Source organism: Cupressus sempervirens, chromosome 11, assembly GCF_028749045.1.
Source record: "Cupressus sempervirens isolate cs-2001-9-10 chromosome 11, ASM2874904v1, whole genome shotgun sequence".
NCBI lineage: Eukaryota > Viridiplantae > Streptophyta > Pinopsida > Cupressales > Cupressaceae > Cupressus > Cupressus sempervirens.
Window position 1 is genome coordinate 241913815 of NC_143128.1, and position 7220 is coordinate 241921034.

Genomic DNA, 7220 nt, shown 5'->3' on the forward strand with positions numbered 1-7220 from the left:
AGTATTAACATCAATTAAAATGTAATAACTGATCTAACTCTTTCACATATGCTTTATAGCTCTATTATAACATTGTTCTCCATCAACATTAGTTTTCCATATTAGGATCATTTGGTGCTAACAAAATATTGGCATTCCAATATTCCCAATGGATTCCTTTCCACTATGAAACATGTCTACATACCAAACATGACCTCCTATTCTATTTTGGGTTCATTTCACCTACTATGCCAAATTTGGCTTACATGGAAATTCTTAGCCAATATAATGATAGACTTTGTCCAACTTTGTCAATGACACACACACACACTAGATATTAAACCTTTTCAAACACATCTATTGGACCCTTAGATATTCCTCATTCTCACCATGATATTTATAGGATCTTACACACCAAAAACTGAGGGTCCACCACATAGAACCCCTAGGTGCTCCTGTAAAAATGTTTTTCTCTTGATTTAATATTCTAGAGAATCTTGTTGTTATTCCCTCTCGTTATAGTATGGAATCACGAATTTACGTCCAAAATCATTCTTAAACTAATAAGCATACCTTCAAAGGTATGTAATACATTCAATGGGGGTTGGACCTATAGCCCAAAAGTGAAGGGGACCAACCTGAACTATAGAGGGAGGAGAAGATAACTACTTTATTCATATAAGCTAATATTACATGCTTCTTCCTTATATTGAATTAAGCTAGTAATAACCATAAGTCTTCTCTTATATTATGATTATTGTAACACTTATCACTATCTAATTTTATCCTACTTTATTGTTTATCCCAAGGTTTCATTCAGCCATTATAGCATTTAATCTTGTGTCCAATGTTTCATAATTATTAGGTTGTTGAGGATAATGTTTTTGTTTTCAATCTAAATTTTGTGACAAGTGGTGTGCATGAAGACAACATTCTCTTATAAGATTTGATCACCATATTTTGCATGGTATTATAGTAATTCTTTTATGTCATTTAGACATTGTATTCACGTTTTTGACATAATTTATCTCTATGATTAAATTTTTGATGTGTATCATGTGTTTCCTCTCAAATAAGTATGTTATGAGCAATTATGTTAAGTTAGTGAGAAGATATATACTAATCTTAAGGGTCATTACTAAGATAGGCATGATAAATACATGATCCAAATTTGACAAATATAACATTGGGCAGTACAGAAGATATCTTGCCTACACATTTATTTATATATCACAAAAAAAATTGAACGATAAGAAGGATCCATATATAAAATATAACTTATCATGAATTATATATATGACATGACCTATGGCTCAAGATTTTTAGTTACATGAAGTACATTTACGAACAATGTAGCTAATAGCATAAAATATGTACAAATTTACAATGTATAGTGAAAAAAGAAGTTACTTTAATAAGAAATGAGGAGAGGATATCTAGAATGGAGTAGTGTAAATGATAATATGGAATGAGCTATAAATATCATCCTAGAAAACTTAGTATATCATATCTCAAAATAGATAGAAATTGCAAATGGTAGAGCTAATATAGGGGTAATTAAAATGGGTACAATGTAAGATGCAAAAATGATCTCACATCCTTGAAATAAGGATAAATTAATGAAGAAAAAAGACACAGAAGGGAATTGAAACTAAAGAATTATAGATCTTAAAGGAAATCAAGTTCCCTTATATGATCATAGATTAACCAAGTTCACCAAAATTTAAAAGAAATCAAGTTTCCTTATGTGATCATAGAAAACGTAAAATAATGTATTGAAATAAGTAGATAAGTTGACAAACCTATAATTACTATATCTAATGAGGCCTAATATTTTTTGGAATCCAATGAACAAACACACACACACACATGTATGTATGTGCATACATACACACACACACACACATATGTATATATGTGCGTGTGTATATGTATCTAGATGGATGTGTGTGTGTGTGTGTGTGTGTGTGTGTGTGTGTGTGTGTGTGTGTGTGTGTGTACATACATACATACATGCATGCATGCATGCATGTGTGTGTGTGTGTGTACATACACATGTACGTTTGTGTGTGTAACTAATTTCTATTTTGATATTTATTAAAAGTGATTAAATAATTTAATGTTAAAATTTAAAATTTTATCTTTATTCATTGTGATTTCAAGTGATGAAAAAATCTATCTAAAAGAAAATCTACCACATTTTTATCAAAATAGAATAATGTTCTTTTAAAATTTAGAAGAAAATTAAATGATTTCTAACTATTTTCATTATTAATTTTGAAAAAAATATTATAACTTTAACAATTAATCATAATAAACTAATATAAAATAAATCAAATTTCAAATATTGTTCATAACTTCATTGATATAAAATTAAATTATATATGTTGAAAATTTCTCATTGAGTAACAAGTATGGTTAATCATGTATCTATATGGATTATATTGTAAAAGAAATATGACATCCACATGTCCTTGATCTATTCACACTTTTAAATATGCCTCCTAAATAGTGGATATTACAACATAGATGGCTCAATTTTACATTATTTCACAGTATACTATACAATCATAAATAGTACATGAGGGTATTATTTTTTCTCTTGGCTAGAGAAATAAATGAAGAATAATTCCTTCATCTTATGATGTAGATGTAGAGCAACTTCCAATGTTTCCTAAATTTGACATTTTTATATTTCTTCCATCATCAATAAAAGATGAGATATCTATGGGAAATTGAAAAGATTTAGTTGTACCAAGAAATGTAGCTCTAATTGTGTTTAATCTATCAACTATCTCTGTCATATGAGGGCGCTCCTGAGGTGACTCCCTTGTGCACAACAATCCAAGTTGTATAAATTGTGTAAGGCATTCCATCTCTCTTGATGTCCCTGATCCATGATCATCTTTAAACAAAGAATTATCAACCACATCTGAGATTCTATTTGGAAAATACTTTTTTGTCCACTTTTGCAAATTAATTCCTTTAGTGAACATGTCATCTGTTGGTCTTCTCCTTGTTATCAATTCTAAAATTAGAATTCCATAACTATATACATCTCCCTTTGCAGAAAGCATTCCACCTATTCCATACTCTATAATAACAAACAAAAAAAGGATCAATGACTCCTAAGACATTTGAATCATTTGATGTTGTATAATAGAAAAAATAAAACCTATGAAATGGATGGTGCATTAATGAGAAATCTATACGTGGTGCAATGTAGCCAACAGATCCTTTAAGAGCATTTGTAGAAGTGAAAGAATCCAGAGAATTGCCAAAAATAAGATTAGAAAGGCCAAAATCTGCTATGTATGAAGTCATGTCATCACCAAGTAGGACATTTTTGGGCTTTAGGTCACAATGAATCACTTGAGTAAAGGAGTAATGGTGGAGATATGCCATTCCTTCTGCTACCCCCTTTAGGAGGATACAACCATCTGTCTAAACTTCCATTTGACATGAATGGAAAAATTAAAGCTTTAAAATCAATGGTCGAACATACTGATATGATTTTAATCACATTGCGATGCCGAATTCTCTTTAATGCATTGCATTCTCTAATAAAATTTTGGTGAGCATGCTCATCTTCTAATTGGAAAACTTTAACAGCAATATTTGTACCATTCTTGAGAATACCTTTATAAACAGATCCGAAACTGCCAATTCCTAAAACATTTTCCATACTAAACCCACCGGTTGCAATTACCAGTTCTTCATATGAAATTTTGTGGGGCCACAAATTGAGAGGTAGGGTACTTGAATGAGTCCGTGTATAGGGAAATGCTACTAAGAGAAGAAACATGGTTAAAATAGCAGTAGTAAATGCAATAGGAATTATCACAATTATGAAGATTGATGACTGTTTGTGACTGGAATTAGAGCATGTGGGCAAGTTTAACCAATCACCACAAAGACCATGATTTCCGCTAATTTCTGATATATCAAGCGTTGCAAAAGCTCCTTCTTTTGGGACCTCTCCAGTTAACCTGTTTGAAGAGAGATTAAGATGTTGAAGCATTTTCATTTTTTTGAAAGCTATGGGTATTGTACCTGACAAATTATTGCAGGATAGATCCATGGACTGGAGATTTTGTAGATCCCCCAGTGATGCCGGGACTGGACCCTCAAAAGCATTCGAGGAAAGATTTAGATATTCCAACTCCTTGCAGCTTGCCAGCACACTAGGAATGTCACCCGAGAGATTGTTTTGAGAAACATCTATAGCTAAAACCATCTCCATTTTGCTCAGTTCCATAATAGAACCTTGCAGCAAATTTCCCGAGACGTTGAAATAGAACTGAAGATTCTGAAGACCTGCAACTTCAAGAGGTATATTTCCAATCAATTTGTTGTGCGCCAAGTCCACCATTTCCAGAGTCTTGCATCTTCCTAAACTGGCAGGTATCTTACCTGAAAGTTGATTATGATGAAGAATGAGCCTTCTTAATTGTGGAAGCTCACCAAGACTATCAGGAATTTTCCCTGAAAGCATGTTCTCACTGAGTTCCAACAATCCAAGCCTTTTCAATTGGCCAAAGCCTTCTGGAATTCTTCCATGTAAATTATTTGCCTCGAGAAACAATCTTTCCAGATTTGATAGCTTACTGAGTGCAGATGGAATTAACCCATTGAATCGGCTTGCTTCTAGACTTAATGTCGCCAAACTTGTGAGGTTACCAATCTCACCGGGTATGTTTCCCTCGATTTCATTTGAGCCCAAAGTTAAATCTGAGAGCGAATTTGAAAGGCAACCAATTGAAGCAGGCAAAACGCCAGTGAGATAATTAGATGCCAACTGAAGAACTTCCAAGCTGGAGCAATTAGTTAATACGGTTATAATAGACAAGCCATTGCCTCCACTCACAAACTGATTTTGCCATAGAGCGAACCGTGTCAGCTGCTGCATTTTTCCAAACTCCAGGGGGATTGTGCCGCTCAGTAGGTTCTCATTCAAGTAAAGCCATTGCAACTGAGTCCAGTTACTCACTGAGGTGGGTATTTCCCCGGTGAGTTGATTTTCACCCAAAATCACTGTTTGCAACTCTGACAGCACTCCAAGCTCCCCTGGAATTGGGCCATTCAAGTGGTTCTCAGAAAGGTCCAGGATCTGCAGATGAGTACAGTTCGAAAGGGCAACAGGGATCGGGCCTATGAAGCTATTCATGTGAAGATTAAGCCACTTTAGCTTGCTAAGCATACCCAACTCAATAGGAATGTTACCTTCTAGTGTATTTTGGGACAAATCTATGGCAGTTAAAGCAGACATGTTCAGTAAGATAGGTGGGATACCACCTGTCAAATTGTTTGCTGCTATTGACATGATTTCTAACTTTGAAAGAAGACTAAATTCAGAGGGAATGCTTCCGCTCAAATTGTTATACGCCATCAAGAGATATTGCAAAGAACGACAGCTTCCTAGAGAGGATGGAATGTGACCTTCCAAATGGTTGCCAGTCAACCGAAGGCTTCTTAAGCGGAATAGCTTTCCTAGCTGGTATGGAATATGGCCTTGCAGACTGTTATAGGAGAGATCAAGTACTCTAAGGAAGGAAAGATTTCCCACTAATGGGGAGATGGAGCCAGTTAATCCCTTACCTGTGAGATTCAAGTAAACCACACGCTCCTGACGAGGAGAGCACTTTATGGCAGTCCAATTACACAAGGTGTGATCAACAGACCAATCCAGCAAGGAGTTATTTGGATCAAGAGAGATTGCAGCTTTGAAACCCAACAGAGCTTCTACATCACAAGACCCAGCCACAGGAGCAGCCAGTGCAGAGAGCCAGAAAAAGAGAAGCAGAGGAAACATGGTCATCTTCTTTTTTAGCTTGTCCGGTAAATCGCTGCTTAAGTTTGTTTTGTGCTTAAATTTAATCATTTAAGTGTTCTTATGGACATTTTAAATTGTTTAAAGAGAATAATTTATAATCCAGCAGCTATTTTAGTGGAGCAGCTATTATTTTGCAAATGAAAATAAGCTATTATTTAGAAAATGAAAATAAAGCATGGGTCCCATGGGAGGAGCTTGGGCTCTACTTTTGTGGAGCAGGTTTAAGGGGGCTATAGGTTTATCTCGAATCTACTTATAAATTAGGAGTTCCAACTTTTTAGCCCCTTTAATTTGAGTGGGTGAAAATGGGTGGGACTCTAAATAGCCCCACCAGCTTACGAAAGAAATGTGACTTGTCAAAACCTACTATTCATTCTCCCACCAAAATGATATAAATAATTCTACGAACAAATCAAATTTTTATTTTTAAAATTTATAACACCAGTGACAAGGTTCCTTGAGTTTAGGAGTTGATTGTTTGAAGCTAATTCACATATAATATTCATGGGACCACTTTCTTTTAGATATTCTTAAAAATTCTCAATGCGCCCTCTATTTTCAAGGAAGCAAGTGCCCATGGGACCTGACTAGTAGAAAAGAGGGAGGGCTGAAAAGTAGTAGTGGCTCCACAAACTCATTTTTCTATTTTTTAAAGATTTTATTTCTATTTTTTTCTCTACAAAACTATTATTCATTCAATTAATTATGATTATTTTCTTATTTAAAATAAGCAACGAAATTATATATTCATATCACCACATCTCCACAATTATTTATTATTTTTAGGTAGGAAAGTTGGCCTCCAACCGCATATTAAAGGATAAAACAGCGCCTCAAGAAAAGAAAAACAATTTTGACGAGTCTAAATTGAATTTGTCAAAGTTGGTGTACATGAAATTGTGCAGTCCCTTCGCCCTTCCTCTTTTATTATTTTCTACTTCTTTGGTGACATTTGAAATTGCCAAGTGATGCAGCTTTTAATAATAATAAAATATAAGCAGGCACACCCACAAGATATGACCTGTCAGCTAAATGGATCTAATTATTTATTATTATAATAATAATAAAACATTGAGTCAAGTAAACTAAATAGATCTAATATATTTTATTCCGTAATTAATATAGAGGAAGATAATGTATTTTATGTTTTAAATTGTAAGATACTTGTCAGCACATAGTGTCACATTCATGAACACTCGTTAATTCCTAATCGATAGAAAAATTAAACATGGAAATCAAATAAATACAATATATTTGTTTTATTTGTGCGATATAATGACGTTGATTTATTTGAATTAGTCAATGCTCGGGATCTATAAATATTTAAATATTTAATAATAATAAAATATCAAATTTTCATTCATCTATAGCGAGCAAGGTAAATAAGGATTTCAAAAAATGATTTTTA

The 7220-nt window shown here is 33.6% G+C and overlaps 1 pseudogene; it reads right to left on the reverse strand.

The window, feature by feature from the left end:
- Positions 1-2618: 2618 nt before the first annotated feature.
- Positions 2619-5794, reverse strand: LOC149529053 (uncharacterized; annotated as a pseudogene).
- Positions 5795-7220: the final 1426 nt, after the last annotated feature.